Source organism: Ambystoma mexicanum, chromosome 12 (assembly GCF_040938575.1).
Source record: "Ambystoma mexicanum isolate Mex_15411 chromosome 12, UKY_AmexF1_1, whole genome shotgun sequence".
NCBI classification, from domain to species: Eukaryota; Metazoa; Chordata; class Amphibia; order Caudata; family Ambystomatidae; genus Ambystoma; species Ambystoma mexicanum.
In genome coordinates, this window is record NC_090936.1 from 638,598,526 (window position 1) to 638,621,806 (window position 23,281).

A 23,281-nucleotide genomic window follows, 5' to 3' on the forward strand; every position below is an offset into this window, starting at 1 on the left:
CTCCTGCTACCCAATAGAGTGATCTGTGGGTGTTCAGTTCAGCCTCCCATGAAAGTCATCATCAAAGCCTTGGTTTCCTCACATCCTGATGAGGTATCAGATCTTAATCTAGACATTGTGCAGGATTTACCATTCATCCAAGGCAAGGTTTTTATACTGCCCGGTCAGGCCTGTGACATGGCCGTTCGATGGGCTAGTGACTCGATCGTCGCTGCTCATCCAGGTTAATAGAAGACATTGGAGGCACTGCGCTGATGGGCCGGGTGGCCCTCTATGTCCCGTGATGTACTGGAATACATCGCCACATGTGCGATTTGTGCACAGTGTAAGTCATCACGGTCCAAACCTATGGGGCTGCTTTAGCCTTTACCAGTTCCCTACAAACCTTGGCAAATGGTGTCAATGGACTTCATTGTTGAACTCCCAGAAGTCCAAGGATGCAACACCATATGGGTGGTGGTTGACTACTTCACTAAGTATGCTGTTTTTGTTCCTTGCTTCGGCTTGCCTTCTGCTCGAACCTGGCACAACTCTTTATCACAAACGTGTTTCAGTACTTCGGATTGCCGACTATCATAGTTTCAGATCGTGGCACCCAGTTCACCTCTCGTTTTTGGAGATCTCTCACTGCCTCCCTCTGCATAGATGACAGATTTTCATCTTCATACCATCATCAGACAGACGGCCAAACGGACAGGGCCAACCCCACTTTGAATCAGTACCTTGGTGTCTTTGTCTTCAATACCAGCAGACATCGTTTTCAGCTCTTTTCCAGGCTGAATTTGCATGCAACAATTTGTTGCATGCATCCACCAGGGTTTCTCCTTTCTTCTCTCTGTCTGGTTTTCTTCCATGTTCTCTGCCTTTGGACCCTACACTGCCTGTGGACAATCCCGCAGCTCTTGCATGTGTTTGCGACATGGAGCTTGTACATCGGAATGTGCAGGTCCCATCTGCTGCGAGCACAGAAACGGGCGAAGAAGTACGCTGACACGCACCGTGCTCCAGCTGCAGCTTATCATGTAGGCATGAAGATGTAGCTGTCTTCTCGTCATCTCAAGATCCCTGGGAAGAAGAAGTTGTTTGTGGGTCCTTATGTCATTGCTTCTATTGTGAACCCTGTTGCAGTCAGGTTGTCCCTACCCGTGTCCTGGCGTGTACACCCAGTGTTCCAAATCTCTCTCATCAAGCCCTGCCTCCCGGCTACTCGTCTACCTCTATGTCCTGCTCCTGTAGTGGTGGATGGGAGAGGAGTATGAAGTGTCTCGCATCTTGGATTGCAAAGTCTCCAGGGGCAAGTTGCTCTATTTGGTGGATTGGAAGGGTTATGGCTCTGAGGACAGGATTTAGGAACCACTGGCTCACATACCCTTGCCGGTTCTCCTGCAGTCTAGGGTGTTGCCAGCGTTTTTGGGGGCGGATGCTGTTACACGTGGGTGGTTCTCAGGCACACAGAGTTCACTTACTGTTCGTTCCCCGAAGCGTTTGTTCCATTGGAAACAGACTGCGGAGGTTTCCATCTGGCAGAGATGGAAGTTGCCATCGGAGCATCGTCCGTGTCATGTGACACATCAGCGGTCTGCATTGGTCACACCTGTGCGCACGCCCCTCCCGCTTGCTCCGTCATAAAGCTGCCGTTCGGCACCTGCAGGGTGCTTCTAATTGGCATTACTTTATCCTTTGTTATCCTGTCTTTGCTACCTTACGACTCAGCTATGTGTTCCAGTACTCCTTTCCAAAACTCCCTTTTGTACAACGCCTCAGACATCGACACGGAATTCGGACTGCTACCAGACTGCCTTGCTTTCCGATTCTGTGTTGGCTCAACTCTTCTCGTTACTGACCACGGACCCCCACTGGACTGCTCTGCCTGCCGATTCTGCCTTTATTCTCACTCATCTGGCTAAACTGAATGTGGAACGCTTCCCGACTGCTTTGCCTGCTGATTCTGTCTTTGGTTCCGCTCTCGTGGTAAACGAACACGGACCGCCTTCAACTGCTTTGTACCTTGGACTGATTCAAGTAAGTCCTTTCTCTCTGGCGCTAATTTCAGCCTTCCTGCTTGCGAGTACTTCGCTTTGTCAAATTCCCTTTTTTCTGTACCTGCTAACTTACATTGCCATTTTCATTTGGAATACCTTCTTGCACCGTTCTGAACCTGAATCCTTTTTACTTACCTCACTCTCTACTGGATCCCGAATGGGCACGTTCTGAGTATACGAACAACAAGTGCACTTCCGAACCCTTTGCTGTCCAGTGCACCAACCCTTTCCTAGTGCATCCCTCATGCCGCCCGGGTGAACTTCCCTACACTAACCTTCCTCTTTATTATTTTATCCCGCTGTTATTTTCTGTTTGGAACTCATGACATTTCAATAATCACTGACATTTCCGGTAAGCACCTTTCTTACGTTCTATAAAAAGACACTCTTTAGATTTCCCAATTCCAAGGGGCTTATTCTGTGCTTGGTTCTCCACGTAGGTTAAGTCCCCCTATGCCATAGCAAGACCTCCTTAACAGGTACTATTGTTTTCACTGTTTACAGGTATATGCAGTTTGCCACATATCTGTTACTGATCTGTGTTTTTTCCTTGCAGCATTGGTTTGGCGGGGCGAGTGTTCCCTGCTCTTTTGTATGATCAACACCTCTGTCTGTATATTATCAGAACAGCAGAGGGATGTATCATAAAGAAGATTTCCCTCTAGTTTAGGAGGCCTGGTTCCTGGATTCTTGAGAATACAGACTACTTGTCGGTTTTGGTGACGTTCTACTTGCTGTTCCACTCACTATTCCTCGAGACGTCCAATCAACGCCCCGAGCAGATTTGGTGAGGTGAGTAACCAGTCGGGAGTGCTGGAGAGACTCACATGTGCGCTGGCCGGCTATTTTCATATCAACGTGGTGATGCTCCTGTACGTCACCATGTGCTTGTATGCATGCGTGCAGGTAGGTGCACGGTACACAATATCACAGCAGCACCGGGCCAAACACTAGAGCGCTGCATGCTTATACATCCCATCTTTCTTCCAATAAAACATGGAGCTTGTAAAATTGTCCCTCCTGCGACAGTCATTCACATACATTTTGCTGCTTGACCCTCTCTGGTAGACAAATGGCTCTCATTGGACGCTGTTAGTCCATCTCTATCTAAGGACTGTTCACACTTGCTCAGTCCTCCTCCTTTCTCTCTTGCAAAGCTCTCCCTACACAGAGCCATTTTATCTTCCAGGCAGTCATCCCCTCCAGAGCAGTCAGGTGGGCTACCACCCTACTGACTACAAGTGGTCTCCTCTATTGGAGTTCACTTTATTACTTTAAAATGTGATGAGTTGCACGTGATGGATGACGATACTCTCTTCGCAGTGATCATGCGCCCTTCCTTGGCCGTAACTCATCGGGGACACATTGAAGGGGAGGACAACTTTGTGGTGCGCAGAATTCCTCACCAGAGCCTCATCCCCCACTTCAATGGATGGCTGCCGTGCCCATCTCCTGTTCTCATCTTCATTCACCTTCATTTTGTTGAGATACGCTTTGTTGTCGAACGATGAAGGCTGCCACGCCAGAACCCTAGGTATTGTGGTCCTTGGATCTCTGACCACCAAGACCGTAGCGGCAGATGCTCCTGTGGCCACATGCAGAGCGGAACGATATTCCAGCAGAAATTGGTAAATTACTTGTTCTGTGTTGATTTGGGCCTCTTCTACGATTCTCAGTTATTTGTTCAATGTCATCATAAGCTGCTCTCCATCACCCTTTGCCCGTGATCAGCAGGGCATAATTCTATGGTGATGCATGCCCAACCTTTCCAAGAATGTCTTTCTATCTGATCCTTGAAACTGGGGTCTGTTTTTGGTTTTCATCACGACATGACTGGCAAAAATCTTCTCCAGTTTGGGGATCACTGCTGCGGCTCCCATTCAATCAACTATTTCAACTACAGTATGATATGATATGACTCATCCACTACCACCAGACTGTATTTTCAGTTGGGAAAAGAACTCCCATAGTCTGCACTCAATTTTTCCCACAGTCGTCCGCCTCAGGGCATTGACTGAATTGGGACAGGAGGGTCAGCAATTCCTGCTGATTGACACAGTATGCACCTTGATATGATCCCTTCAACTGCCGGTTCCAGGCCCGGGAACCAGGACTCACTAGGCATCGCGGATATACGTGATTTTTCTGCGGCTGATTTTGCTGCGATGGAAATGTTTGCATGGGAAATGCACGAATACAAAATGTTCGTACATTTCCCATGCGAACATGCAGGGGTGTCCCCCGCAGCCCCCGCTCAATATACTGTGTGGTATAGTGAGCGGGATGTTGCGGGGGACACCCCCACAACCCCTTTTTTTGTTTTTGTTCTGTCAGGATAATTGCCGGGGTGTCCCCCGCAACCCCCACTCACTGTAGTGAGTAGGGTGTTGCGGGGGACACCCCCCAACCCCCTGCAGCCTTTTTGTTTCCTGGTGTGTGTTTTAGGTCTTTTGGTGGAGTCGGTACTTTGTTTGGGACATTTTGTCCTATTCCGGCATTGCCGCCTTTGGAGGTCGCAACACGAAATGAAGTGTGTTATTTTCCCCAAGGCGGTGTTCAATCACAAAATCTAATTCCTGAAGCTGCATTGTCCACTTCTCAATGCGTGGGGCAAGGCATAGAGATGAACCATTGAAGATGGGGATCAGAGGCTTGTGATCGGTCAAAACTTTGAATCTTCTCCAATACAGATAGAGGTGAAGGTGACGACAGCCCCACAAAACCGCAATCTCCACCGCCTTCTCTATTTGCGAGTATCTTGATTCAGAAGGTGTTGGGCGTGGCTTGCGAATGCAATTGGTAATACCTCTCCCTCTTCCATCCGTTGCATCAGGATGCCTCCCAAACCATGTGGGCTTGCATCTATGACGGTAAGTCTTCAGGTGTTGAAATATGACAGTTGCATCGTCCGCCAACACATGTTTCATCGCTTTAAATGATTCTTGTTGAAGGGTGTCCCAGTCCCAGGATTCTGATGCCTTCATGAACCTGAGCAGAGGCTTGAATATGATGGCCAGGTGAGGGTGGATCCTCCAGCACTAGTTGACCACACAGAGGAAGCGGCACATCTCTGACTATCCTTCACTTTCTTCAGGTCGGCAGACTCGCACGATTTGTGGAAAATTATTCTGAAGAATTCCAGACGATCCTTCAGTGATTCACACTTTCCTCTATTCAGCATGTTCCTGTGCTCCCAAATTCTTCTTAAGACTACTTTCAGTCAAGAGATGTGTTCTCCATAGGACGCAGTGAAGATCAGGATGTCATCACTGTCATTTATCACTCCTCTGATGCCGTTAATAACCCCTCTGATGGTGCTCTGAAAAATGTTGGTGGCTGGTGATACCCCAAAAATCAAACATTCATGCCTGTGCAACCCCACATGCGATGTAAATGTTGTGATGTACCAGGAATCTTCATGAAGTGGGATCTGGTGGTATCTAGCTCTAAGATCAAGCTTTGAGAAGAATTGAGATTCATGGACATGTGGTTCTCTGTCTTCACAGCCTTATTAAGAAGGAGCATGTCCACGCATATTCTCACTTCCAGGAGATTATTTGGTTTCCGGGCAACCATGATGGAAGATACCCACAGGGTCGGGCCACAAGCCTTCTCTGTAACTCCTGCTTCCTCAAGTTTGCGCTGCTCCCCTTCAACTTTGGGGCGAAGGTGAAACAGAATTTGTCAATATTTGAGCACAATTGGTTGAGCAGGAGGTATAAATGGCAAACACACTCAAGGTTGGGACGTGGATTGTCTGGGGATTAAAAAGTTATGTTAAAAGGATCAGCATAGGCTCGTACCTTCAAGGAAAGGGGTCCTACTACAGGAGACCCATTTGATAAGGTGATTCTTATATGGGTTGCTGGATCTGTTTGCTTTAAATTGATTATGGCTTGTTAATGATTTCCATCAGGGGAAATGCACCTTGGTCTCGTCTAGTATGCAGCGTACAACTGAAATACTTATCTTTTTATATTGATTCAATATTGGGATGGTACACCACTCATATCACACCACCTTTTCAAATACCCCGGCTCAAAATGGACCATGAACCAGGCTGGTTGGTGAAATACAATATTTATTTATTTAAAAATTCAAAAGAAATCATACACTTTTTAATATGGAGCAGCAATCACAAATGGGGTGATAATTACAATGAGAATGTGAGCAATGCACAGGGTTTAATCTTCTAGTGGAACATAGACACAGCACAGAGAAATAGGAGCACTTTTTGATTTAGGAAATATAGAACCTAAGTTAGAATTTCCCCCTGCAATGTTTCCTCAACCCACAAATACACAGTAGGTAATAAGGAATAAGAGGCAAGAAACAGAATCCAAATGTGAACTTTCCTTCCCAAATAAGAGAGAAAAATGGATTTTAAACCCCTTTCAATGTTATAAAATGACTCTCGGAAATGGACAAATAAATAATGAATGTGTGATAAAAACCTTGAAGCAAATATAATTCCTCACTAAAGCAACAATGCAAATATACTAATAATCACAAAGAATGGATTACCAAAATCATACAGTTCGAAAATGAGTGGCAAGTTTAAAACATTTTGCAGCAAAATGACATGTGTGAAAGTTACATTTTTTCCATTCCTGCCTAAAATTAACCAAACGGTTTTTAATAAAAATGGGGGATAGCTATAGATCACAGGTACACTATGGAAGTGAAAGTAAGTTTCTAGCTGGTAAATTGAGAGACATGTGGAACGTAGAGTGAGGTTAGTTTTTAGGAAAATATAGCAGTGAAAAGAGGAATCGGCTTTAAAATTGAAAGGCAAATCTCACTTAAACTAGATTTAATGGTTAAGAAAAGAGGAATGCCACTCGTGAATATCAAAAGTTACGCTGCAGTTGTAACCCTTCACACAGTGTACCACTTTTCTTAAAGGAAATTTAATTTATTTAAACACAATATCGCTAATGACTTAGGATCTGTGCAAGACAGAAATGAAGAGAAATGTAGAGCTAACACTAAAAATCAAGGGCAGGGTGGCAAGAATGATTCTGACAGTTTGAACATGCTATCAGGAGAAGGATGGGATGACTTAGAGAATGGGATAAGGACCAAGGCAAGACAAGATTTACATGGATGCACTAACAACTAAAAGTGCAATCAACATCTCCTTTGCGGGCCCGTGCCCCGATTTGACAGCTCCCCCAGCCCGTCCCTCCCCTCCTGATTCATATGGAGGAGGAGAGAACCGAGAGGCAAAGCCGAGCTGGGAAGGCCGTCAGGAAAGGCCTCCGGCGCTCTTTGCAGCTCTTCGCTGCTCGTCTACCGTCTGCCCCAAACCTATGCTGCATCCGGAAGCTAAGAAGCACAACCACTGCGATCTACCTACTAATCCATGCCCTACTGCAAGGCGCTTAAGACTACGTGCCCGTACTCTGCAAGCCACCGTCATATCACATCCCATCCCCACAAGCACCCGTAATACCAGGCTATGCTCACGTACCGTGCAACCCGCTCTATTTGCCGATAAGGCCAGACTCCTCCGCCCAACCTCTAAACCCACAGCCAATACAAGTACTGCCAATATAGCGGCCAATGAAGTTTTTGACCCCACTCACAAGTCTACTGCTTCCATACTGAATATGACTCTACAGCCGCCCACCACCACTGAAAATGAGCCCCCCAGTGTAAAATCTGTGATGTGCAATTCTTCTACCACTATTTTGAATGCTACTGTGCCAAATGCTACTTCACATGTGCCCACCACCACTAAAAATGAGCCCCCCATTGTAAAATCTGTGATGTGCAATTCTTCTACCACTATTTTGAATGCTACTGTGCCAATTTCTACTCCATGTGTGCCCACCACCATTAAAAATGAGCCCCCCCAGTGTAAAATCTGTGATGTGCAATTCTTCTACCACTATTTTGAATGCTACTTTGCCAATTGCTACTCCATGTGTGCCCACCTCCACTGAAAATGTGCCCCCAATGCAAAATCTGTGTTAGGCAAATCTTCTACCACCATTTTGAATGCTACTGTGCCAATTGCAACTCCATGTGTGCCCACCACCACTGAAAATGTGCCCTGCAATGCAAAATCTGTGTTAGGCAAATCTTCTACCACAATTTTGAATGCTACTGTGCTAATTGCTATTCCATGTGTGTCCACCACCTCTCCCTCGCTCCCCTCCCCCCCCTCTAGCTGTTACACAACCCCATCTCAAATGCGCCATGATCAATGCCAGGTCCGTTAATACTCACGCTCTGGACATCCGTGACCTCATAATCTCCCATGATCTTGATCTGCTCATGATCTCAGAAACCTGGCTACATGAAGCCTCCGGTCCTGCACTCTCCCTTGCACTACCTCCGGCCTACTCCATCACGAGACAAGATCGCTTCTCTAAAGGTGGAGGTGTAGCAATCATTGCCAGAGATTCTCTCTCCATTAGAAAGATAGAGAAATCCCTGCACAACAACAGTGACTACCTCCAAGTCAAAATCAATCTTTCTCCCCACTGTACCATTGCTGCTCACATTGTCTATCGCCCTCCAGGCCCAATAGGCGACTTTCAAGCCTCTCTCATCCACCTCCTTTCAGACAACCTTAAAAAGAACTCTAAAGCCGTTCTCCTTGGGGACGTCAACCTAGGCCTCCTTGACTGCAAAGACTCAGCAGCTAAATCCCTTGACTCTGCCCTCAAGGCACTAGGCTACAAAACCACCATCTTCAGCCCTACCCACACCCAGGGACGAACTCTCGACTGGATTGCACAGCACAACTGTCCACTCACCATCACTGGTAACACGCCCACCCCATGGTCTGACCAACATATCATCACCTTCAGCATCCCCACCACCAGCCCCTCCACCCCGGCACCCCAACCCTTGCCACCCTGCCTCGCAAGAAGCTCCCGTCAGCTCACGAAGGAAAGACTACTGCCTTTCCTCCAAGGCCCAGCCTTCAGACCTCCTTTCTCCACAGACCCAGAAATACTTGCAACAGCATATGACAGTGCCATCAAAGGAGCCATCAACTCCATTGCCCCACTGAAACCTCGCAAATCCAAACCCACCACCCACTCCAGCTCCTGGTTCACCCCAGACCTTCACACACTCCGCAACGAGAAAAAGGTTGCACTCACACAATGGCAAACATCCCACTCTGACAAAGATAAGATGATCTTCAAAGCCTTCTCTACCAAATACAAAAACGCAATCACCCAAGCAAAGGCTAAATCCTTCGAATCCAGAATCTCGGAGGCCCAATCTAGCACTAAAGAAATCTTTGCTATCTTCAGGGAGCTAGAGACGCCCACTCCCGCCCCTCAGAATTTCACCAAAGACAAAGACTGGTGCGACGAAATACAAACTGCCATGCAAGCCAAACTGAACCTCCTCCAAAAGAAAATATTAGCCACTAAACAAGTCATGCCTAACACACACATCCCAGTCCCCCCGCCAGCCTCCGACCCCCCCGCAACCTTTCTCTTTCAAACCCATGCAGCAAAAAGACATCATCAACATAATGAGGAATATCAAACCCTCTAACTGTAAAGGTGATGCATGCCCAGCTACCCTCATCAAGGACTGCACTGAAGCACTGACAATGCTTTCTTTGCCAGGGGGAAAGTCCCCGCCTCCCTCAAGGAAGCCTGGGTCTGCCCTCTATTAAAAAAACAACTCTTGATCCCACCTCCCCTACCAACTATAGACCCATCACCACTGTCCCATTCCTCCTCAAAATACTGGACAAAGCAGCCTATCTGCAGGTTCAGCATTTCATTGAAGAGAATAAACTCTTAGGTCTCCGACAATCTGGCTTCCGCCCCAAACATGGGACTGAAACCACGCTACTTGACTTGAAAAACCAGATGGACGATGCCAGAGATATGTGCAAACCAGCACTTCTCCTACTTCTCGACCTATCAGTGGCCTTCGACCTCGTAGACCATGACGTCCTATGCCACCACCTCTCTGCCACCGCTAAATTCTCCCCTGAGGCCACAGCATGGATCACGTCCTTCTTACAAGACAGAACAATGCAAGTATTCTCTGACTTAGCCTCCACCTCTCCCACCATCATCCTCTGTGGTGTGCCCCAAGGCTCCTGCCTCTCCCCCACTCTCTACAACATCTTCACACGACCCCTCTTCCTCATCCTCGACGCCATGGGCATCTCCTACACCAACTACGCTGACGATACCCAGATCCTCCTCACCCTCACTGGCAACTATGACACTGACTCACTGACCCTCAACAACCTCTACAACACCATCTAAGCCTGTATGGCAGACAATGGACTATGCCTCAACTCTGACAAGACCGAACTCCTACTGGTAGGCTCCCCCGACACGCTAAAAGATCTAGACTCCCAATTCAGTCATTTCACCATTGACTCCATTAAAATACCTGTCTCAGACTCGGTCAAAACTCTTGGTGTCTACTTGGATTCCAACATCTCCATGGACAGACAAGTCAACACAATAGCCTCCTCAGCTGCGTACCACGCCAAACTGATCAACGCAGTCAGACCTTTCCTCGCCAAAGAGAATTGCACAAACTTAGCCAGAGCAATCATCAGCTCCAGGCTAGATTACCGCAATGTATTCTTCCTAGGAACTTCCAACAAAAACCTGTAAAGGCTACAAATTATACAGAACAATGCCCTCCGTGCTGCCCAAGGTATCACGAAAAGAGAACACATCTCTTAGGCCAGAAAACCAGCCCACTGGCTACCAATAAGGGAAAGAATCATCTTCAAAGCTCTGACACTGACCCACAAGTGCATCCACCTCACCACCCCGGTCTACATCTCACAAAGAATCCACCCCGTCTCCTCCACAAGGCCAACCAGGTCACCATATACCAACATGCTCTGTGTGCCACTAGTAAAAAGAGCCAGAGCTGGAGGATCCAGCTTCCCTTATCTCGCCCTACCTCCCACAATCCGAGGTGAGCCCTCCCTCATTGCCTTCCGGAAAGCTATGAAAACCATCCTCTTCACATAAGGTCTCTCGCAGCACCATGTTTGCCAATAAACTGTCTGTAATGTAATAACCAAAGATGCATGAGCTGTAATGACTAATCTGTTTGTAGCAATCATAATGTGCCAACGACTGCTACCAATCCTGTACCCCCTGTAACTAAGTTCCTGCAAGTAACAGCGCCACAATGCCCCTGGGCTGTCTGTGCGCTATATAAATAAATAAATAAATAAAATAAATAAGATATACTATGGGTTCAGATGGGGTAGGGATGATACTTACAGTCCACTTTTAGTTTGGGATTTTGGACCGTCAAGGGTTCTGATCACTACATGGCAGGGCACCTGGCAAACAGCTGGGCAGTTCTGGTCACAGGATAGCACTTCTGGAATGGCAATTCTGGTCATTGGATACTAAAGATCAGCTGGATGGCAGGTTTGCAGGATGCATGCAGTTAGTGGGATCAGGATGCTTCCCAAAAACACCACAGCTTTCCCTATTTGGGAATTTTAGTGGGATTTCAGATTTAAGGCCTAGCTGGAGAGGATAAGCAATGCTTGGGTTTTGCAGTGGGCCCTGGAGGAGGGTCAGCAATGTTTTGGCCTTGCAGTAGGAATCAGGATGGATGGAACAGGAACAGGACGCCAGCGCAGGAAAATCAGAAAGAGTGCGTGTCTAGAGTCTTGTCAGGGACCCTTATTTATAATGCCTAGCGACATCATCAAAGTATATGACTGGCGCAGGCTTAACTAAACACGCCTCTAACAATGGGATTGAACAAGGGAGATAGTCTCTGCCTCGCTCTGAGCTGGTTGGATTTCAGGAAAATTGTGTCAGATTTATGGTGTGAGTTTTACAATGTCCAAAAACCACCCATAGTTACTTTAACTAAAATCCGATTTTGCCACAAACATTAATTTATACAATTGCAATCTGTTAGCAAATTATATACACAGGTTACTTATTTTGTGCAGCACATTGCAGTCCACTCAGCTAGTCCGCGAGACCTTGTTTCGCCCTTCTACCAGTTTTTCGTGCTTTTCAGTGGGATTTATATTACTAAAAATTCTCGAACTTTATACATGGGTGTGGATTATCATAAAGGATGTATGTACAAAAATGTGCATTTGCAACATAGATGTGTTTCTTGTAATCTGTCATATTTTTCCATTTCTGTCCCCAAGGTGTCAATGAATTCTACCAAGTCTTAAAAGAAAGCCTAAAAATTCACTTTTACACTGCAAAAATCTTACATTTTTACAAAGTCTTGCTGCAGAGATAAAAAGTCTTTAAAGTTTATTTATAAAATAGTCTTTGGAAGCAAATGGCAGTCCATGTCATTGGATCATTTTCTTTTTACTTCCTTCAACTGTTACCAACTGCCATTTCCTTCAAAGCAAGGTGGGGGTTTCTCAGCTTAATTGAAGGTTTTATTGCCCCTTCACACTGCACAGGTTAGTGTCCCAGGACTTCTATTGTCCCAGCCTGGAGCACAGACGACTGTCTGGTGAGTGTGTGAACTTTCTTTGTCCTGGCCCATTGAAAGTTTTTCAAGCTTGCAATTATCACTTTCTTATCCTCAACGTTTATGGTATGTCTTCCTTCCTAGGGGGAAGTTTCAAGGCTGGCAACTGGAATAACTATTTTTTTTGGGAGCTTGCAAATTCAGCTCATGTGTTTTAAATCTTTATTGTCTTATTTTGGGTCCGAATTAAAACAAACATGTGGAATAAAAATAGCCCCTGTGTGTATTATCACCAACCACAAACCCTTCCACATTGCTAGGTAACGGCAGGCTTTCCTTCAACAGTTTATTTTTTAAATGGGCATTTTTCTCCTTTAGTTTTGCAAAAGCCAATATTAACACGTGTTGAAAACTGCTAGCATTTCCTTTCAAATTCGATTTTGCCATCTGCCTTCCCAATATTGCCTTGCAGCCATAGTTAGTTTCTTGTACACAACAGTCTGTACAAGGCAAAGGTCTCCTGGAATGGACATGTGCACAGAGCTATGATTTCTTTTGCAGGGTTCATTCCTTTGACACTTTATAGCACAAAATAAAGTGTTTCCCGTGCACAGCAGAAAGTGAAGTTTCTTGTTGATTTCTCTCAGAGTTGGTTTGACAGGGCCTGTCATTCAGAAATCCTGTCTGGTTTTGGTGAGGCACAATGAAATATCCTGGGCATGGCAGGGCCTTTTTAATCACAGTAGTTTGAGACAAAACAGATATAATTAGCGTCAAAGCAGCATTTTTAAAGGGGGAAAATGTTTCATTTGAAGGGGAATTTTGGGTTTTCAGCAAAGCAGTGCTGCCTTTTCACTTGATTCCATTTATATGTTTCAGAACACACTGGCACGCTCCTTCAGTGTGTCTGTAACGCTCACCTGACTCCCACGGAGGTGCTGGCCTGGTTCGCGCTGCTGTGACCTCTTCTAAGGTGATGCGCAGGGTTCGGAAGATGGACTGGACCGGGCCCCCAATTCTGGCTTGTCTAGCTCGCAGAAGTATCCTTCTGTAGGCGAAAATAGGGGATTAACTGTCTGCGGGGTAATGCAATCGGCCTCCCACTTTTCCCTCTCACCCTCCTCGAAACCCTTCTGTGATTCCTCAAAGCGTCTCACCTTAGGGTCTGGAAGGACGAGCTCTCCATCCTGCTTCTGATGCAGGGGCGCGTTGGTATCCAGTTACTTCACTGGATTTTCGGATTGGTGAGAACCAAACTTGCTTGACTTCCAGGTAAGTTTTTTGATAAGAGGTTCCCCTTGTGTCCATGCATTAATGTACTAATGCTAGTGTCTTTTTCTCCATAGGGGCCGGGGTACGGAATGCCGGGGAACAGGCACCGACCCGAGATGAGAGGTGAAATCCTTGTAGAAATCAGGTAAGTCTTTAATGAGCGTTTTTTGGTAATGTCTTTTCATTCGCTCATTAAAGCTGATGTCTCTTTTTCCCCTTAGGGGCCGGGGTCCGGAAATGCCAGGATGCGGCGCGGATCCGAAATGAAGAGGGAATGAATCAACAGGTAAGTCTTAACATGGAGATTTAGCTTTCCTTATTCCCTTCTCTCTCTCACCTTTTGTTCTGGTCTTTTTCTCCCTAGGCGCTGGGGTGTGACTGCGAATCCGGATGATCGCTGCTGAACATGGAGGCGCCCTGTAAAGGTGAGTGGAATGCGGCGCTGCAGCGATCGACGCAATGAGCTTTTAAATAAAAGTCTTCTTTTTCAGGATTGTCGGCGAGATGTCTCCGGGATGCGGATTTAGCAGGTAAGGACTTTTCCTTCTTCTGTTCTCTTCTTCTCTTCCTTTGCAGGTGATCCAGGATGTTGGCAGGCGTGGCAGAAGTCAGGATGCAGGAGCAGACACGGTGAGCGTCCAGCTGCTAGATGCAGAACAACGCGAAGCACGTGTGGCTGTTCGGGTGGGGTTTAAATAGCCTCGGAAGAAGTTCCAGGTATGTATCCTTCCTCCAATCAGGTATGTATCCTTCCCCGACCACGCCCGGATGGTAAATTAGTCCCACAGGTAAAGTAGTTCCTTTCAGGCCTCAAGGAGGCCGGGATCCTGCAGCATGGTCTGCATCAGCACCCAAGCACTCCCATAATGAGCCTGGCGCCTATGGCGCCAGGACTGATGTTTTTTTATGAGCCTGGCACCATAGGCGCCAGGACACTGTCCAAAGGGCCCCTATATGGGGTTGCTGGGTCCTTCCTTGGGGACTGGATGTCCGCTTTCGGGGATGCAGGGCTTGAACCGGCTCCCCGGGAGCGGGCATCATGACAGCACTCCCCCCCAAGGCCCCTCCCAAGGTTGTTCCCTCTGGGGGTTTTGGTTTGTCTGGGAAGAGTCGGTGGAATTTCCTGACTAATCGAGGTGCTTGCACATGGTCGCTGGGTTCCCACGACCTCTCCTGAGGTCCATACCCCTTCCAATCAATTAGGTAGAACAATTTTGGCCTAAACATTTTTGAGTCTAAAATGTTCTTCACTTCGAATTCGGGCTCCCCATCTATTAGAATAGGTTCTGGAGGTTTGAGTAGTCGGGTTCCGGGTACCACTGGTTTCAGAAGTGACACATGAAAAACAGGGTGAATTCGCATACTAGCTGGTAAATCAAGTTTAACAGCCACTGGGTTAATTATTGCCGTAATAGAATAAGGTCCCAGATATTTTGGGTTAAAAGTTTGAGGCCCTTTGAGTGGTAAATGTCTGGTAGCTAACCACACTTGATCCCCAATCTGATACGCAGGTGCTTCATTCCGATGTAGATCAGCATTCTCCTTGTATTTTCTCTTGGCTTGTTGTAAATGCGTAGTTGCCTCTTCGAAGGCTTGGGTAATTGTAGAATGCAGATGTTCTACTGCAGGCATTCCGAGGTTCTGAGGTGAGTCAAGGTTTGAGGTTCGAGGGTGATGCCCAAACAAAGTATTAAAATTACTGTGGCCAGTTCCAGAGTGTACCGAATTATTATATGCGTATTCGGCTATCCAAAGAATGTCTTTCCAGTTGCTTTCAGATTGCTGTAACATACACCGTAAGTACTGCTCAAGGGTCTGATTTGTCCTCTCGGTCTGACCATCGGTCTGAGGGTGGTGACTGGTCGATAATCTTATGTCGATCTGCGCCATTTGACAACATTTGCGCCAGAAGTGGGAAATGAATTGGCTTCCCCGGTCAGAGATTAGTATAGATGGGAATCCATGTAGCCGAACAATATTTTCAAGGAATTCATTGGCTAGGACAGAAGCTGAAGGTAAACCTTTCAAAGGAATAAAGTGGGCCATTTTGGAAAACAAATCCACAATTACTAGAATAGTATTGTACCCCGAACAAGGAGGCAGGTCCGTAATAAAATCCATTGATAGGGTGTGCCAGGGTGCTGGCGGTATGTCTAGAGGTTGAAGGAGACCGGCTGGTCTTTTCTTTTGACTTTTATTTTGGGCGCAAACACCACAGGACATCACAAAAGATTTAACATCTTTTCGCCAAGAGGGCCACCAAAATTGTCGTTTCACCTTTTCCTCTGTCTTGGCAATAACGGGGTGTCCCTCTATTAATGAATCATGATAACCGGAAATAACTAGTTTGTGTAATTCCTTATGTGGCAGGAATAAGCGCCCTTGGAAATAAGGTAAACCATTACTATGGTAAAGTCTGATCCCTTTTGTATCCAATCCTGTAAGGTTGTAGGGTCCAGGAGTTGTTTCACTCTGGCTTGAATGTCTTCAAGCGTCTGTAACGAAGTCATGCCTAGAATCCTCTGTTCGGGAATTATTGGTACTGGTTCTGAGTTTGTATCAGATTCTCCCATTCCAATTCGGGATAAGGCCTCTGCTTTGCCATTCTTGCAGCCATGTCGATAGGTAATCACGAAATCAAATTCAGCGAAAAACAAAGCCCATCAGAGCTGCCGTGATGACTGAGCCTTGGCGGTTTTCAAATACTGTAAATTCCGGTGATCATTGATCACTGTGATGGTATGTCGAGCGCCAAGCAGATAATGCCGCCAGGCTTTAAAAGCGGACTTAATGGCTAACAGTTCTTTGTCCGTGATTGCATAATTAACCTCGGGTGCCGAGAATTTTCTGGACCAAAATGCTACGGGATGCAGGCGGTTGGTTTCGGGATCTCTTTGGGACAGGACAGCTCCCATGGCTAGGCTGAATGCGTCAGTCTCGACGACATAAGGGAGATCTGGACGCGGGTGTTTCAATATAGGTGCGGAGGTAAACTTAGCTTTTAAAACCTGAAAGGCCTGCTCAGCTTCTTCAGACCATTCAAAACGTTTATTTTTCCTCAAGAGTGCAGTAATGGGTTGTACCACGCGTGAAAATTCCGGGATAAACCTGCGATAGAAATTGGCAAAGCCGAGCATGCTTTGAACCCCTTTTACAGAGCTAGGTGATGGCCATTTGAGAATGGCATCCACTTTTCTTGAGTCCATTCGGACTCCTTTGGGTGTCAGGATGAAACCTAGAAACTCGACTTCTGTGGTATGGAAAACACATTTCTCCTATTTAGCAAATAGTTTGTGTTGGCACAGTTTTTCAAGTACTGCCCTGACGTGTTTTCTGTGATCAGATTCCGAAGAGGAGTACACCAGAATGTCATCGATATATACGACAACACAAACATCGATGAGTTCCCGAAGGACATCATTCATGAAGAATTGGAAGGCAGCCGGCGCTTTACACAATCCGAAAGGCATCACCTGGTACTGGAATAATCCATATTTAGTACAGAAGGCAGTTTTCCATTCGTCGCCTTCTTTAACTCGTACCAGATGATAAGCCCCCCGGAGATCTAACTTGGTGTATATGCAAGCGTCCTTCACCTGGTCAAGGAGTTCAGGGATCAGAGGCAGAGGATAACGGTTTTTAACCGTTATCTGGTTCAATGCGCGGTAATCGATACAAGTTCTAAGGACGCCTTCTTTTTTGGGCACGAAGAACAAAGCCGAGGATGCCGGGGACTTTGACGGGCGAATAAAACCATTAGCTAGGTATTGATCCAAATATTGTCTCAAATGCAGGTTCTCAGGTTCGGTAAGGGCATAAATCCTGCTACAAGGGGGTTGTGCACCGGGCACCAGATCGATTTGGCAATCGTACGATCTGTGAGGAGGTAACGTGTTGGCCTGTTCCTTTTGGAAGACGTCCTGAAAGTCTTGGTATTCCGGAGGTAGTTGCATGGAGGCAGAGGTTACAGATGCTAGATTAATCTTCGGGTTTTCTGGGTAGCAGGTTTGTGTACAATCCGGGCAGGTTATTCTCTTAGCTCGCCAATCAATTCGAGGATTATGTGTCTCTAACCAAGGGATTCCAAGAATAACCTGAAACTGTGGAGCCTTGATTACATCAAACACAACACCCTCCCGATGGCCATCGGGACCAATAAGAGTCACCTCAGTAGTGGAATGTGTTACCGGTCCAGAGGCAATTTCAGTTCCATCGACTGTGGTGATGACATCTTTGCTAGTTTTAGGACGAAGAGGGAGGTTAATCCTAGAGACCAATTCACTATCCACATAGTTTCCAATAGCCCCACTATCGATGTATGCCTTTATTGCATGCAACCGCTTAGGCTGTTCTGGATCTACGAGAACCATTGGCACAATGAAATGCGAGGTCTGAGAGTTAGTTTTCAAGCTCGGCAAGCGGACCCCTACACTTGTCGGGTGGAGTCGTTTCCCGAAACAGAGTCTTCTTGGTTTTTATCAGCGGCTCCTACCGCCTTTCGGGGCGGTTTTGCCCAGCAATCTCGTAGAAAGTGTCCAGAATTCCCACAATAAAGACATAATTTTAACTGCCGCCTCCTTTCACGTTCCTTTTGAGTTAAGGGTCCTTTAACCCCTCCAATTTGCATAGGCTCAGAGACATCAACTCCCTTGAGATTAGCATGGGTCTTGAGCAACACCCGGGTCTCAAACCTGGACCGATCTGCTTTTCTGTTTTGAAGTCTGTGATCCAATTGGACCACTAAGTCTATATACTCTGTGCATTCTTGGGGCGGATTTACAACTTGGGCCAAGACATCTTTAAGTTCTCCGCGTAGGCCTCGATAAAACAACGTGACTCTTTTATCCTCTGGCCATCCCGTTTCCACAATTAGTCTATTAAAGGTTGCAATATAGGATAGGAGGTCCTGATTGCCCTGTCGCAGGGATAGAAGTTCGTCATCCAGAGCCTGCCCCTGAGAGTGTTGAGCAAATAACCTTTCCATGCTTGCTTGAAACCTTTGAAAATCACGGAGAATCGGGTCATCTTGAGTAACCAGTGGAACTGACCAATCAGCAGCGCAGCCGCTGAGATATGACAATACAAAGGCTACCTTGGTCTGATCATTAGGGAAGGCCCCAGGTCTGCATAGGAAGTGCAAACGACACTGATTCATGAATATGGCAAATCGTTTGGGGTCCCCAGCAAAGCGTTCGGGTGGGGCCAGCGGGATGTTTCCAGGTAGATTAATCTGCACAGGGTTACTGGAAACCACAGGAGCGGGGTTCCCTCTGGAACCGGGTAGAGGAGTTTGCCCAGCTTGACCTTGCAAAAGCTGTCTGGCCAGGTCATCAGTTCTTTCATTTGATATTATTAATTCCCTCCTGAGGGCATTAGTCTCTTGACGAGCGGCATGTACTTCGGCCCGTAATTCCCCCAGTAATTGGGCCAACTGATCAGTCTCAGAACTTTCCATAGCGCCTGGGTGGGAATTTGTAGGAAGGCTTTGCGTTCTGTAACGCTCACCTGACTCCCACGGAGGCGCTGGCCTGGTTCGCGCTGCTGTGACCTCTTCTAAGGTGATGCGCAGGGTTTGGAAGACGGACTGGACCGGGCCCCCAAATCTGGCTTGTCTGGCTCGCAGAAGTATCCTTCTGTAGGCGGAAATAGGGGATTAACTGTCTGCGGGGTAATGCAATCGGCCTCCCACTTTTCCCTCTCACCCTCCTCGAAACCCTTCTGTGATTCCTCGTAGCGTCTCACCTTAGGGTCTGGAAGGACGTGCTCTCCATCCTGCTTCTGATGCAGGGGCGCGTTGGTATCCAGTTACTTCACTGGATTTTCGGATTGGTGAGAACCAAACTTGCTTGACTTCCAGGTAAGTTTTTTGATAAGAGGTTCCCCTTGTGTCCATGCATTAATGTACTAATGCTAGTGTCTTTTTCCCCATAGGGGCCGGGGTACGGAATGCCGGGGAACAGGCACCGACCCGAGATGAGAGGTGAAATCCTTGTAGAAATCAGGTAAGTCTTTAATGAGCGTTTTTTGGTAATGTCTTTTCATTCGCTCATTGACGCTGATGTCTCTTTTTCCCCTTAGGGGCCGGGGTCCGGAAATGCCAGGATGCGGCGCGGACCCGAAATGAAGAGGGAATGAATCAACAGGTAAGTCTTAACATGGAGATTTAGCTTTCCTTATTCCCTTCTCTCTCTCACCTTTTGTTCTGGTCTTTTTCTCCCTAGACGCTGGGGCTTGACTGCGAATCCGGATGATCGCTGCTGAACATGGAGGCGCCCTGTAAAGGTGAGTGGAATTCGGCGCTGCAGCGATCGACGCGATGAGCTTTTAAATAAAAGTCTTCCTTTTCAGGATTGTCGGCGAGATGTCTCCGGGATGCGGATTTAGCAGGTAAGGACTTTTCCTTCTTCTGTTCTCTTCTTCTCTTCCTTTGCAGGTGATCCAGGATGCTGGCAGGCATGGCAGAAGTCAGGATGCAGGAGCAGACACAGTGAGCGTCCAGCTGCTAGATGCAGAACAACGCGAAGCACGTGTGGCGGTTCGGGTGGGGTTTAAATAGCCTTGGAAGAAGTTCCAGGTATGTATCCTTCCCCGACCACGCCCGGATGGTAAATTAGTCCCACAGGTAAAGTAGTTCCTTTCAGGCCTCAAGGAGGCCGGATCCTGCAGCATGGTCTGCATCAGGTAAGTGCACCCAAGCACTCCCATAATGGGCCTGGCGCCTATGGCGCCAGGACTGGTTTTTTATGAGCCTGGCGCCATAGGCGCCAGGACACTGACCAAAGGGCCCCTATATGGGGTTGCTGGGTCCTTCCTTGGGGACTGGATGTCCGCTTTCGTGGACGCAGGGCTTGAACCGGCTCCCCGGGAGCGGGCATCATGACAGTGTCCCTTTGTTACATCCTGCCTGAAATGTGCTTGATAGGATGGTGCATCCATCTTTTTGTTGCTGCAAGAACGCAGTTTTGAGGTCCTGGTGTTCACAGGGGCTAGCGCACCCATTTGCTGTTTCTTTCACACATGCAGCTTGGTGATGTGGTGAAATCCTGTTGGGTGGGTCAATATATCCCACAGGCTCACTCGGACGGGGAAGGCAGGATGGTGGCCATGCATGGGTACGTGGAACATAGAGAAGTGTAAATTGTGAACACATATGCCCCAATCATGCTATGACAGGCTTTTGTAGGTAATTAAATGTCAAACTGGCACACATGCCGAATATGTTTTGGATTTGGGGAGGCAATTCCAACTATACTTTGGAGCATAGGATAGATCTGACGATAAGTTTGAGGCGCCATCTACTCTGGCTAGGGTTCTCAAGGCTATGCTGAAGGAGTTGGCGGTGGACATATGGCCAGTAAACAATGTGGACACTAGCGGGTACTCCTATTACTCAGCCCACCATAAACGTCACATGCGTATGAATTATATGTTTACTGGGGAGGAGCATGTTCCAGAGTTTATCGACATAGTGTAAATGGGCAGGTCTATCTCTGGCCACACTCACCGATGATAGGAACTTCGGCTCTGCGTACAGGCGCTCCCCCAATACCTACAGGGCGCATGAGAGCAGATTCATGGCTGGATGATCAGTTCAGTAACTATTTGGCGGACAGAATCGGGGAATGTTTTTAAAAGAATGAAGGGAGCGTGGAGGACTGAGGCACTCTGGGAGACACTGAAAATGGTGACGAGGGGGGAAGCTATAGCTAAGGCCAGAGGGGTCAGGAGGTCCCTAATGAGGGAGTTACAGGAGGTAGAGGTTGACATTTAGAGTCTGGAAGGTTTGGCAGAGCTGAACGATTCAAGGGAGGAAGAGTTAATTACACCTAGACAGAAGGGCACGGGTGCTTGGGAAAGGCTTAGGAAATTTGATTTTGGGGTATACACTGCCTGGCTAAATGAGGAGGGAGAGAAAACTGGCAAATTATTAGCATTGTTATGTCGTAAGGAGCTCCCCCGACATGTGATTACTGAGATTACAGATGAATGTGGGGAAGTCTGTACATCCTAATTGAAGATCAATGAGACCTTTAGTAGATACTATAAAAGGTTGTATGAATGTATGGCGATGAGGACCCGATAGAAATTAGCTTTACGCTATCTCAGATTCCGTTACCAAAATTGAGGAGCAGAAATGCTGGGTGCCCCTGTGACGGAGATAGAGCTGAAGCCGGTGATCAGATCTTTGAAAGCCGGCAAGACGCCTGGGGGAGATGAACTGCCTGCAGAATGGTATACATCATATGCAGATATACTAGTGCCTATATTGCTGAAAGTATTTGAGAAGGCGTACGTGAGGGGCTGTTTGTCTGATAGTCTGCGGGAATCATTGAGTGTTCTGATCCTTAAGGCTGGTAAACACCAGCAGTCCTGCGCTTCGTATATGCCGTGTAGGGGAGGGATGGTATTACAAGTATGACACTGACATAATGGGCACAATTTGTAAAACCTTTATTGAAATTGGGGTTGGAGAAATTCCTATTTGGCCCTATAACTAAGATGGGAGTAGTCTCGACCATCAAATAATGAATAATGCAGTCCTAGTGGAGTCTGTCAAATCAAAAAGGCCTAGGCTAACAAAACCTAATGCCTGCCCTAGCACTTGTACAAAAAAGTGTAAAAAGGATAAATGTATGCAAAAGGAAAAATCAGTGTTCAAATGAATAAATGTGGTTGAACCGGCTCTCCTCCCCACTTTAGACCTCATGCAGTAAGGCTGTCCATGTAGGCAGGATGGTAAACTCTGGCTCGGCTTCCAACACAATAAACAGTTCCAAAACCTGCATCGAGGCCTGTTTGGCCTTCCACGTTTAAGTCTCTTTTCTTGATTCTACAAAATAAAATTTTGACCAAAAAGTTCACAAAGGTCCCCCTCTGTCAGGCTCAGACCTTTCCCCACACAGTTCTCGTAGGTCCCCCTCTGCTGGGTTCAGACCTCTCATGATAAAAGTCCAACACAAACTTGTAAGGGGAGACTCCCTTCCCCAAGCTTATTTCACTTCAGGTCTCCCTCTGTCAGGCTCGGACCACTTTTGGGTGTCAAAAGTTTTCGAATGTGCGTGGCTTTCTGTACAGACCACTGCAGGACCACTTCGACTCATAGTTTAAAGTTCAACTTTCACTTTTCCCATCTCTAAGAGTTAAACCTGTTTATTTCACTTTGGCTGTTCATACGCTTTATCGCTTCAAACAATTTACTTTTCACTGAGACTTTCGAGTGGGCTACTTCCTTTCGCCGGACCACTCCGTTACTTAGTATCGCTGTTTTCGCAGCTGCCTTTTACTTCAAAGTTCTTTCACAGGTCTGCCTTTCTTTGTGTTTCATTCACATGCGTGCAGCCTTCACTTGCCATATAATGTTGCTATTTCAAACTTTAACACATATCGGTCTTTCAGGTCGCTTTCCAACTTATCAGAGGTGTCTCTTCTTGGCTTTGCGATTCAAAATTCATGAGTCAAGGTTAGTACCATAGGCTTGGCCTTGCCTCCCCAACTCTGTCGTTCACCCGGGAGGATTGCTGGCGTCCTTGAAACACAATGCA

General features: G+C 46.9%; 1 long non-coding RNA gene across 1 annotated transcript in view; it reads left to right on the top strand.

The window, feature by feature from the left end:
- Positions 1-1,630: 1,630 nt before the first annotated feature.
- Positions 1,631-23,281, top strand: part of LOC138513946 (uncharacterized) — a 434,271-nt gene continuing 412,620 nt past the window's right edge. The window contains exon 1 of the long non-coding RNA XR_011281846.1: positions 1,631-2,022. This is a non-coding gene — a long non-coding RNA (uncharacterized lncRNA). The remainder of the gene's footprint in view (positions 2,023-23,281) is intronic.